Source organism: Melitaea cinxia, chromosome 16 (assembly GCF_905220565.1).
Source record: "Melitaea cinxia chromosome 16, ilMelCinx1.1, whole genome shotgun sequence".
NCBI classification, from domain to species: Eukaryota; Metazoa; Arthropoda; class Insecta; order Lepidoptera; family Nymphalidae; genus Melitaea; species Melitaea cinxia.
The window spans coordinates 13,539,045-13,552,524 of NC_059409.1; the positions used below are offsets into that span (position 1 = coordinate 13,539,045).

General features: G+C 35.2%; 1 long non-coding RNA gene across 1 annotated transcript in view; it reads right to left on the bottom strand.

The window, feature by feature from the left end:
* LOC123661167 overlaps positions 1-13,480 on the bottom strand; it is a 22,811-nt gene continuing 9,331 nt past the window's right edge. The window contains exon 3 of the long non-coding RNA XR_006744316.1: positions 1-11. This is a non-coding gene — a long non-coding RNA (uncharacterized LOC123661167). The remainder of the gene's footprint in view (positions 12-13,480) is intronic.

The following is a 13,480-nucleotide window of genomic DNA, read 5'->3' on the forward strand; positions in this document are numbered from 1 at the left end:
TTGTAATGAAACTTTTAAGTTTACTGTAATTGGAAGCTTAAGCTAATATAGATATTTGATGTTATTTTTTTAAATTAAAATTTATATACCAAGTCAAACCCAATAAGGGTTTAATGCCATTGTTACTGTTGAAATAAAAATATGTATGTATATGTTACTGTAAATGCACGAATTATGGTAAATCCTAAGATTTAAGAGCAAAACCTAAGATTTACCAAATCTTAATGGTAAAAGCCCGAACGATTTTGCTTTTCGCACTTTTACCACCATTCACTTGGTAAGTCTTAGGATTTACATTAAAGGCACGGTAAACGTGTTACATACCGATGTCGACATATCGATCCAGAGACTCAAAACGCAGCTCATGCTCAAGAATATCCAATAACGAAGAAAATAGAAGCTGTGCAGACAATAAAAACCAAAGCAAAATTTAATTTGGAACACCAAGCTGAAAAAATTAGAACCGTATCGGCAAACATATACATATACAAATATCCAAATGTGAAAGTTGGCCAAAATGTAAGACTGAAAATACTTGACATTGACAGAGCTAAAACTGACCCTAAAAGCATTATTGCAGTTGTGATAGATATAAAGGACAGTGAGTTTTACCAATTGGGTACCAAAATTGGAGTATTAAAGCAGCTTTACACACGAAGACTGTTTACCTCACGCTCTGAAGATTTTATAAAAATAGAAGAAGTTGTTAAAGATAAAGAAGTGAGTCTTGGAGAAGTTTTTGGGAAATTGTAGTTGACTGGAGGACAAGGATTCAAAAAATGTATTTGTCTCAAAAAATGCTCGTCGAAGAAATCATCAGGATTATTTTGTAATTCTAAATGCCACACTCCAATAGCACTCCGTGTTCTAACAAGTAAAATGTTTTCTTTAACCTAGCTATTAGTTATTAATTATTATCTTTTGTTTTTTTTCAGTTTATTCAAACAAATTTGTTTGTAGCAAGTATATTTTACTACCTCTTAATAAATGCCAATAATAAACGAAATAATAAAAAATACTGATTCTATTGTTTGTGAGAAGATTTTACTTGTTTTAATTTTTTCTATTTAGAAAATAATTTAAAATGACTAGTTCCTAAAAAAAAAATATAAATTCCAAATGAAAATAATTGAAGTTTTTGACTGAAATAAATTAATAAGAATTAATCTTTGTTTTATTCCCAAAACCAACTTTTACTAGCTGTCAGTGGTAAAACCTACCATGTACTAAATTCTAATGGTAAAAGCCCGAAAAAAATGTCTCATTATCAAAATAAATCCTTACGTTTACCAACTCATGTCGGTAAATCCTAAGACTTACTCTTAAACCTTAGGATTTCCCGTATTTTGACCTTTTACTGTAACATATATATAAATAAATAAATTAATTAATTAATAAAAAAAATATATATATGAAAACTTTTATTTATTTTTTAATTTTTTTGTTAATTGAAGGGTTTGTTAGGACGAAGAGAAAGGAAATGAAATGAAAATATTTATTTTGGCATGAGATGATTGTACTACATACACACTTAACAAACGTCAAAATTCAAAATTGTTGCAATTGAACATTACTCGTAGGTACATTAAAAACTTAACCGATGCACCAGTCTTATGAAATAAATAAAAATATCTATTATTTTGCTCTAATCTCTAGTTTCTCGGTAGACATCGCCGTGCTTTTATTATCATTGATTTTAATAAATACTAGCGCTGGCCGCGACTTTGTCCGCGTGGATTTTAACAAAATATTCATTGTTCAGTTCGCAGAGTTATAAAAAAAATAAAAATAAAAGTAGCCTAAGTTACTCCTTATTACATCAGCTATCTGCCAGTGTTAGTCCCGTCAAAATCAGTCCAGCCATTTTAGAGATTAGCCGGAACAAACAGACAGATAGACAAAATTTATATAAAAAAATATTTTTAGTCAAAAGCGGTTATTTTAATATTACAAACAGACACTCCAATTTTATTTATTTGTATAGATTCCAAAAAATTACTTAAATTATGTACCTATCTAGTGTTGGCTGAGAGGGAAAAAAAGTCAGAGGAAAAAAATCTACAACTACCTACTACTCTTTTCAATATTAAAGGTTGTTATACATAAAAAAATAACAGTATGACCAGCAAATGATTAGAACAAACACGAGACAGCTAATCGTGTGTTCTGAAATCACCATAATTAAAATATATGTATATCTATTGACATCGTTAAGATATTCGTTGATATCATAATAAACTTTTCTACACAAAGTTTGCTTGATAATTTTATTAAACTTTTGTAAGCGCAGAGATTGAGACGCAACTGGGATCTCATCATGTATTAAAATAGACATTGCTATAAAATAACGACTTTTTTTCTGAGCTGACATTTAGGAAATGTTAATTTGTGGCCATTCCTAGGCGTTACATTATTTGGGGCATGTCGATCACAACAGCTAACAAAGAAACGCCTATTTTGAACCAAACGTTGATCTCTTTAAACTTCTCTCTCATTGATTCCATTACATTACATCACGCCATTATATTACATTTACATCACATTTTATTTATGTGACGGACAACCCTTTTCTGCAGAATGATAAATAATTGCATTAGTATCAACCGCATTACCCCACAGCAAAATACCAATAAGTAAATACAATTTATGTTTGTCGTCTTAAGCAATATTTCTTTCTACAGAATATATATAAGGATGTAATATTCCCATATTACTTCCTTACACCAACCCATTTACCGAGCAAAATTTTCTTTAGATGTTGAAAGAAACCCTTCGCGAAATTAAAGATATCATAATCCTTTGTATTGTAATTACGAACGAAGCTGAAGGTTTTAAGATTCACGACAGAAAAATGGTCTGTGGATCAAACAGTCATATTTCTTATTCCCATATCGGTCTACTAGTGAGATATTTCGATCATGGACATCGTTCTGGTGTAGTGATGCGTGCACCATGCATATTCGATTAGTCTTCGGGGTGGATAGTGTATTTCTACAAATAAATAAAATATTCACAACATACACATACGGTCATCTATTCCTAAAGTAAGCAACTTAAGGCTTGTGCTGAAGGTAACAGCCGACTGATATAGCTACATTTTTTTTTTTGGTTAAACATACAAATAAATAATACGAACCCACAACCCCCGAAACAGAAAGCAGCACTACAAACTGCGGCCAACTGTGACATCGTGCCTCAGAGAGCACGTTAAGCCATCGGTCCCGGTTGTTATCCATCATCAGATCCTGGTTTCCTTATCATCGTACCGTTACGTTCAAACAAATACCTTACTTTTAAACGCTTTTTAAATGTTTTATAACTACAAAAAAAAAAAACTGCAAGAAGTCAGTGTCACACAGAAAAGAAAACACGAAGGTTTAACTTTTTCTCCTCGGATTATTGAAGTTAATTACATTAATCAGCCTTTAAAATACGTCAATTATTCGTCACGTGCTACAAATATTTACAAACAAGACCTAATCTTTATTGTAACAAGGCTTGAGATTAAGGTATTAGTGAAAGAGCCTCTTACACGATAAGTCATTCGCATACCATTTTGGAGATTAGTCTCTAGTACATACGTCATACACAATTCGAATTTCGAATTTTATTATGTTTTATTGTACGTTCTGGACTTAGTAATCAGTACTTTTTTTGTTTTACGTTTTTTGTTTGCTTTGGACTTTTTTCATGACAAAAATACTATTATTAATATATTTTGTAATGCAATCCTTTCTGATCCTACGTCGGAACTGGTGATAAGGTGTATTGGATGTTTTTAAGATTGGTTAGTTTAAGAGTATAGTGAATTTGTTATGATCAATGGGGCTGACATAGTAGCTAAGCAACAAAAGCCTCTTACATTATACAAATAAAGATTAAAAAAATATATATTTAGAGTATCTTATATATAAAATTCTCGTGTCACAATGTTAGTTACCATACTCCTTCGAAACCGCTGTACCGATGCTTATGAAATTTTGTGTGCATGTGGGTAGGTTTGAGAGTCGGCCAAAATCTATTTTTCATATCCTTAAGTTATGGGATTAAGGGGGTTAATGGGTTAATAACATATATGACAAAACAACGTTTGCGGGGTTAGCTAGTATCAGTATACATGTTTCTATAATTCCCTCAACTATACCTCATACATTGTTATGAGGAAATCAAAGAAAAAAATGTTTAACAAAATAAGAACATTAGCTTTTTTATTTGTGTATGGTAGGAAGGTAAACGAGCTACTGGATTATTTAATGGAGCCGTGAACAATTTATGTCTGTGAGTGTAACATTATGATTTTCTTGAATATATGTAACCTTAACACATTATGCAACGAATATGTCCAATTACTTTGAAGAAAACATCAGAGATTTCCGTATATCTCAAATCTTTAAGGAAATTTAAAGAATAAAATTAGTTTTTTTATTATTCAATAGAATCTGACCTATGTATTCTTGGTCTTTCCAAATGACGATAGACGTTGATATCTATAACAAACATTAAAAAAATATAGTATATGTATTATATCACACAGTCCGTCACACTAAGCGTCACTACTCAGCGTTGATTAACACGATTTCACTCAGAATATTTTTTCTACCACGCGTTTTATATTGTTTCTTAAGAAATAAACTTCAACAAAGCTTTACACAATTTAATAAAATTATACATTCAACTTATGATTAGTAGTGCGACTGAAAAAAGTTTACGCTGTTAAAAAAAAACAAAACCTGTGGATTTTCCATGTTGCCCACGTTTAATTTAGCATTTTTGTTCTTATTGATTTCATAAAATAAAGGTAGCTACAATCCAAAACTTATTTTTTTTACTTTTAGTCAAAATGCTACAAGAATCATTTTACAAGTTGAATCAAAAATATTGTTCCAATAATTTTAAATTAATAAAATAATAATTTAGAATGAATAAAAATCAATGGATACTATACAGTTATAAGATGGTACGCGACTGACTTCCGCTTGTATCGTTAAGTAGTACTGTAAATGCAATTTTCGCTTAATAGATACGTGGACATGATTTCGTGATGGCGTCTGAATCTTAATTATTCTCAAGGCAATTCTTGTATTGAAAATGACGAATATGTCATTTTAATTCATCGGAAGAGGACAATTGAATTAAAATAATTGAATGCAAAAAGAAATATCGACCTCCTTTGAATTTACCAAAAAGTCAAAGAAGATGCGTCTGAAATAAATAACCATAATTTCCTGTTTAAAGTTGAGGATAGGATATATCTAAACTAAAATAAAGTGGAAGAGTTTGCTTATTTTCATTCGCTAATCGCAGGTTGTATTTGTTTAGATGACCTAGTTAATGAGGATGGTATTAATTGTAAAATAGAAGGTATAAATAATACCATATCATGATCATTTGATCATTTGATTAGATGATTTGATCATAGTACCGTATACTACCCCTGGCATGTAGATTTTTTATTCCTAGAATATGTGTATTCCTTACTCGATTTACAATCGTTTCAAGTGTCATCTTTTTATATTTTATTCAAACGTTGCTTGTTAGGCGCAAAACAGTTGATGTATATCTTAGGGATTTTTTTTAAAAGGTTCATCAGACTGATTTAATCTGAAAGTTCAAAGGCTATACAAATTATTGTATAACAATTTGTAATAACATAGTGTGAAAGCAGTAATAACAGATGGCAAATTTTGAAAAGCTAGAGGTGCCGGGTCTCACAATTTTCCAACTCTAGTATTTCAAAATACTCCACAAATGTACCTACTGTTAATACATTTTTCTAATTCGAAAAAGTTTAAAGTTCGATTGTATCCGTCACATACATAATATTTTATCATAATTCCTGTTGAATAAGATATAGATTAAAAAGGAACGGCAAGCAATAAGTATGTAATAATTTACAAATATAAGTTATGTTTGGGAAGACCCAAGACAATTTTAAATAATTTATTTCATATATTGTTTTATTGTTAGAGTGTGACGTGCAATAATCTTATTATATACGTTGTTACGTCTGTATTACGTATGATAAAATAAATATCAAAGAATATTGTTTTACTAACCGTATTGCTCACAGTTCTTTTAAAACAATACTATAATAATAATGATTTAAGATTAATTACAATTCGATTAAGATACGTACTTGTGAATGTAAAACTTTAATACATAATTATCCTGTTAAAATTATGTCTTGACGTTCTAACGAAGTAATCGTTTAGACGTGTGTTTAGTTTTTGTTAACGTTGATAGGTGCACATTTGATTTCGTATACAAGTATTGCATTTATAATTGTAATTTTAGTTTTTTTTATAATTAAAATTTTAAAATGATATTATTGTTACGAACACACAAAAAAACTAGCACCATCTAGCGGCAACCATTGAAACCACACAAAGACAGAGACCACATGAAGCTCTCTATTCAGTGCTGGATGGCGTTGGGGGAACTACTGTGGAACTGCATAGAAGTGTGGTCTCGAAGGCCGGGTGCATGCGCGAACTTTCCGGAGTGGTCTGGGCCTCGTCTCGGCCGATATAGGTGGCCGCGGGTAGGCGAGCGAGTTCAGTTCCGTTTGAGCGATCTTCGAGGCGACTTCAAAGTGAAAACTAGTGATCAGGAGTGGTATCAGCGAAACCTACGACATTGGCTATGACTTAGGACATCCTTAGTGCTTAGTGTTTGAACCTAGTGCTTTGTGTTGGACCTAGTGCTAGTGAATAAAGTCTGCAAAAGAGTCAGCAGGTCTTTCTCTTCAAATCTTTCGAACCCTAACATGTAATAACTGGTGTCGGAAGTGAGATTTGGAGATGCCATTGACTCAGAGAGAAGACTTCAAGGAGGGCGTCAGGACAAGGGCACAACGAGCTGCGGAGGCCACACCCACTGGAGACCAAGCTCCGCCCTCCGTGGGCCAAGCCCCGCCCACTGACCACGCCTATCAACCCCCGCCCACTGACCACGCCCCCAGGCCCCGCCCATTCGGGCTCAGGCCCCGCCCACTCGGGCTCAGGCCCGCCCACTCGGGCTCAGGCCCCGCCCACTTTTTCTCAAGCCCCGCCCTCTGGATCCGTCCACCTTGCCACGCCCACCAGCGACACCGTAGCTTCTACAGACCCTCAAGTGGATCTTCAATTAAGAAGTTTAATTGAATTAATGGAGCTGCAAAAGGCTGAAATTCGTAGTGCTTTGCAAGAATCGCAAGAGCAAACAAGTTTCAAATTGCAAGAATTACAAGAGCAAACGAGTTTCAAATTGCAAGAATCACAAGAGCAACAAAAAGAGCTCCAAGAAAAAGCGCTTTGGGCTATAAAAGATGTTAGTGACGCGGTGACTAAGCTTCGAAAAGATGTCGACTTCGAAGAAGTAGTCTGGACAATACATAAATAGTCATTAGGTATTTTATTATGTTCGATTAGGTTTCTACCGAATATTATTAAATCGTCCATATAAACAATACATTTTTCATAGTTTAGGTCTGACATTGCTATAGTCATTAATCTATTAAAAGCTGAAGGGCTGATTTTTAATCCCATACGTATATGACACAATCTTTTGGGTATATGACACAATCATAATTAACGTGTGTAGGTAAATATTTTATTACTTCACATCGCGGTCCGATTGTTAAATTATGATGATAGTAATGCATTGGTAAAGATACCTCATTTTGACCTACTCTTAACGATAGTACATCTGTATTATAATCTATGACACCTTTATTTATTTTAAACAAATTTTGACCTAATATATCTATATATCCCTTTACATGGACCTATAACTTTACATGGTAAATTCCTAAATACGTAGAACTTATGATTAAAATTAAATCCTTCCCATTTTAATGTCAAATAGACAAAACCTTCGGATTTTAAACTACCACGTATGCCATTTATACTTAATTCACTCTTATGTAAAGTTACGTTAGTTAAGGCTCCGTCCGATACTTGAGGACCAAAATATTATACCAGAACACCAGTTTGGATTTTGCGCGCATCATGGGACCATAGAACAGATACACCGAGTGGCTTCTACGGTCCGCCAAGCATTGGAACGAAAATACTGTTCTACTGTATTCCTCGACGTGCAACAAGCTTTTGACCGTGTGTAACAAGGGTCTCGAATGATAAGCAAAACTTTGCTTTCCCAACAATGCTTATATGCTCTTAAGATCCTACTTACAGGACCGCATGTTCCAAGTAAAAACAGAAAGTTTAATGTCACCTATTTGTGACATTAAAGCTGGGGCTCCCCAGGGATCTGTACTCGGTCCAGTATTGTACACAGTTTTTACTGCCGACTTACCCACTTCTAATAACGTATTAACTGCTACCTACGCAGATGACACGGCAGTACTATCTTGCCATAGGGATCCCTGCATAGCATCGGAAAACCTCTAAAAGCACCTAGAAAAGGTTGGATCATGGTTAAGGAAATGGAGAATTAAAGCAAGTGCTGCAAAATCTACCCACATTACTTTTAAATTAAAAAGAGGTGACTGTCCACCAGTGACACTTGATCGAACTGTCCTACCTCAGAATACTACATTCAAATACCTAGGGATGCACCTTGACAAGAGGCTTACCTGGAAGGACCACATCAAAGCCAAAAGAGATCAGACAAACTTTAAGCTACAAAATCTGTATTGACTAATTGGAAGACAGTCCTCACTCAGTTTATATAATGATAGCGCAATTTACAACGGTAGCGCAATTTACAACGGTAGCGCTATTTACAACTTCTTCCTCTTCCTCTTCCTCCTCCTCCTCCTCCTCCTACTTCTTCCTCCACTACTTCTACTTCTTCCTCCACTACTTCTACTTCTTCCTCCACTACTTCTACTTCTTCCTCCACTACTTCTACTTCTTCCTCCACTACTTCTACTTCTTCCTCCACTACTTCTACTTCTTCCTCCACTACTTCTACTTCTTTCTCCACTACTTCTACTTCTTCCTCCACTACATCTACTTCTTCTTCTTCTTCTACCACTTCTACTTCTTCTTCTACCACTTCTACTTCTTCTTCTACCACTTCTACTTCTTCTTCTACCACTTCTACTTCTTCTTCTACCACTTCTACTTCTTCTTCTACCACTTCTACTTCTTCTTCTACCACTTCTACTTCTTCTTCTATCACTTTTACTTCTTCTTCTACCACTTCTACTTCTTCTTCTACCACTTCTACTTCTTCTTCTACCACTTCTACTTCTTCTTCTACCACTTCTACTTCTCCTTCTCCTTCTGCTTCTACTTCTCCTTCTCCTTCTACTTCTCCTTCTACTTCTCCTTCTCCTTCTCCTTCTACTTCTTCTATTTCTTCTTCTACTTATTCTACTTCTTCTTCTTCTTCTACTTCTTCTACTTCTTCTTCTACTTCTACTTCTTCTTCTTCTTCTTCAACTACTTCTTCTTCTAATACTTCTTCTACTACTTCTACTTCTTCTACTACTTTTACTTCTTCTTCTTTTTCTTCTTCTTCTTCTTCTACTACTTTTTCTTCTAATACTTCTTCTTCTTCTACTAATTCTACTTCTTCTACTTCTTCTACTACTTCTACTTCTTCTACTACTTCTACTTCTTCTTCTTCTTTTTCTTCTTCACGTAGAGACGCCGACACGGCGAGTTCTACACGCCTACGTTGGGCAGGAGTCTGCCAGGGCGACGGCGGCTTTCTCGAACCTTGGAGCGAGCTGTGTAAATTGCGGACCTGTAATGTATTGTGGAAAATAATACTAATCACTCGATAACAATTGTAGATAATTTATTCAAGCCTCAAACCAATTCTATAATCACTTGAATCTAGATTCTCACTTATTATTAGCTTTAAGTTTCAAACCATTTTTATATAGCCGATCAATAACTGTTTTCAATTCTTTTATATGTGCAACCCTATTGTTGCCCCCCATTTTGACGTCATCTAGGAAAATTTCTACGTTAGGTATGTTGCCTAAAAGTGAACACATTATTCTTTGGAAAATGCCTGGACTCGATGCTAAGCCATAACTAATCTATTGTACTTGAATAACCGCCTATGTGTGCTTATTACTGTATACTCCTTCGATTCATCGACCTCTATTTGATTATACGCCTGTGATAGGTCAATTTTTGAAAAACAAGCTGACCCGCTTAATCTAACTAAGACATCTTCAATTCTGAGTAAAGGAAAGCGATCGATCAGTAAATTCGGGTTAACCGTTGCTACATAATCAGCGCAAATTTTCAAAGAACATCAGCATTACTCACCGGCACCAGTGGCCCAGTCGGAGCAGTCGACGGGTTCGATGATGCCGCCCCGCAGCATCACGCTCAGCTCGGCGTCGACGCGCGCGCGCATCGCGTACGGCAACGACCGCGCGCGGTGGAACACCGGCACCGCGCCTGCGCGCAGTCACAGCGTCGCACGCCCGCCCGTGTACCGACCTAGCCCGCCGCCGAATTTTTCCTTATACCTGTTTATCAAATTACCTCATTAAATGACACATTCTGTTGTGAATTCAGAATATAACAATTACTGAACCTCGGAATATCTATATTTAATTCGATCAACCACTGCCTACCTAAAAGCGATGTTGTGCCACCTTCTATTACAAATAATTCCAAATTCTTACTGACATTTTTAAATTTAACAACTGCTTTTATGACGCCTACGGGTTTAATTCTCACACCATTATAAAAATTTAAGACAACATCTGAGTATTCGAGTTTTAAATGTCTAAATTTATTTTTGTATGTAACACTACTTATACACGAAACTGCTGAGCCAGTGTCTACTTCCATATTAATTATATGATTTTCAATGGAAATCGGTAACCTTAAGTTACCGATTTCCATTGAGATAATTTGTAGCCTATATGTTGACCCAACTTCTTAATAATATTCGTGCCAAATTTGAAGTAAATCCATGCAGTACTTTTTGAGTTTATCCCGGACAGACAAACAGACAAACAGACAAACAGGCAAAAATTCTAAAACCTATATTTTTGGCTTCGGTATCGATTGTAGATCACACCGCAAATATTCTTTTAAAAAAATATTTAATGTACAGTTTTGACTTTCTTACCATTTTATTATATGCGTAATAAATATGGCAAAACAACGTTTGCTGGGTCAGCTAGTAACAACATAAAATAATAGCCCTGTAAACCAAAATCATTTTAAACCAAATTACGTACAATTATTTACACGTGCTTAAAGAAATAAAATAGTAAGTAGCCAAGCAAAAGTAGGCTAAAAAAAAGTAGTGGGGAACCCACCCCGAGTAAGAAAGAGATGAATGAAACAAAGAACAAGTATGCGGCATAAAAGTAAGAGAGGCATGAAAGCGAGAACAGGAATGAAAGAGAAAATAGCAAAAAACGAGCAAAAACGCAAATAGCAAAATACCCAGTGTTTCGAAGCGGCCAATTGCTATCGGTGTGAAAATGCCGCCCCGGGCCGTTAGCAGAGTGTCATCCGCGTAGCAAGATGACGCTGAGCCCGGGCGGCAGTGGCGTCCGCAGCAACCAGTCAAAGCCGATGTTCTACAGGGTCGGTCCGAGCACGGAACGCTGCGGAACGCCGCAATCGACGCGACGACGATACAGTCGGTCGTCGCCCCCCTCCCATAGGACCTCTCTCTCTCGGAGGTCGCCGCAGCGGCCGCGACGCCTCCAGCAGCTTCTGGAAAAATGGAGGCACGTCGTGGTACTTCAGTGACTCCACATCCATAGTCTCAACAGGAATGCTGTTGAAGGCGTTCGTACCCTTGGAGCCTGGGCAACTTGGGGTTCTGGGCGAGTTGCCCGCCCTGCCTAGTCAAATTATAGATCGTAATATAATACATACATACTAATATATAATATAATATATAATATAATATATAATATAATATATAATATAATATATAATATAATATATAATATAATATATAATATAATATGTAACAATTAATTCGTTTGCACAAATTAATTATTGTAAGAGTCTAGGTTAAGCTACTAGCAGGTTACAACAAGTGCACCGTGCCAAGCCAGACCCAAGACTGCCTTAGCCGCGGTCAGGCTTGCCAGAAAGTTTTGATTCAAGTCGCCCCATCTATGATCGAAAGTCGCAAAATATTCTTAGCAGTCGCCCAATGAAAGTTTGAATATACACTAGGATCTGTCTGTCCGTTTTTTATGACAGTCTATCATAACAGACTCGAAATTAAAAATTATTTATTTAAAATATTATTAACTTACATGATGTCCCAAGATACAAAAGATAAAATAAAAGATACAGATAAAATATATTGACTCAATTTCAAAATTAAAGGAAGCTTATTGGGACATTAAAAAAAAACAATATTTTTTGTAACGGTTTTTGTACTTTTAACTTGTTGCCAACGCTGAGGATTAAAAAGAGCCTAATTTGCGACTTTTCGCCCAAACTTAAAAAAAGGAGCGTATACATGAAAAAAATCGCCCAATTCTCGACAAATCGCCCCATCTGGCAGCCCCGGCCGCGGTTGCTCCGGACGTTTTATACATGTCAGAATGACTCGAGTGATAGAAAGAGTAGGTGAGTATCGAATGATGTACTAAGTGGCGTCATCGGTGCATCTGTTGTTTATAAATCTCTTGTTAATTACCTACGACAGCGCAGGTACCGACATATGCAAATATTTTGCTATTTATATTATTAGTATAGTTTAATATTACTAATTTTTTAAACAGTACATAAGTTTATGGTCCTGATGATAAGTGGTATAGGGAAATGGTGATAAGTGGGGTAGGTTATTCCAGGCCCCTGACAGACCTACCCACAGAGCATAGTAATATTTTGGACCTACCCCACCCCAGCCTGCAAAATAATGATACTTGTATTAAAAAAAATACTAATCGATAGATTTTCAATAGCTCGATTCAAATTCGTCGTCCTTTTAAATTGCTCACCTTAAATTATTTAATTAAAAATTAAAAAAGTCTTTGAAAAATGTTCATTTATCAATAATTTCAAACTCTTATATCTTTTGATGTATACAATATTTTAAATTGTTCAAAGTGTTAGTTAGTGGTAGGTTTTTGGTTTATCTTAAGAATCAAAAAATAAATGGATTAGAGAACCTTGCAGTTTTAATAACCGATTTTAAAAAAGAAGAAGGTTTATTTATTTAGTTTATAACAACATTATGTTATGCAAAAACCATCCTTTCATTGTAAATTATAACCCTGCTTATCCGCGTGCTTATCTTGGTCACTGGACGGTTTATGCTGAAGTAACTTACTTACGAAGGTTAGATTTCATCAGGCAACGTTTCATATTTATGTGGATATAATTATATATTGTCTTACATTCCTATATATCGTTTTCGTTAAACACAATATCTAATACTAGCGACCCGCTCCGGCTTCGCACGGGTATAAAATATAATTATAGCCTATATCATTCACTGAAAAAATGATTTAAATCGATCCAGTAGTTTTGATTTATTCATTACTGCCCGTGGCCCGCACGCGTTAACTTTAGAGTAAAAG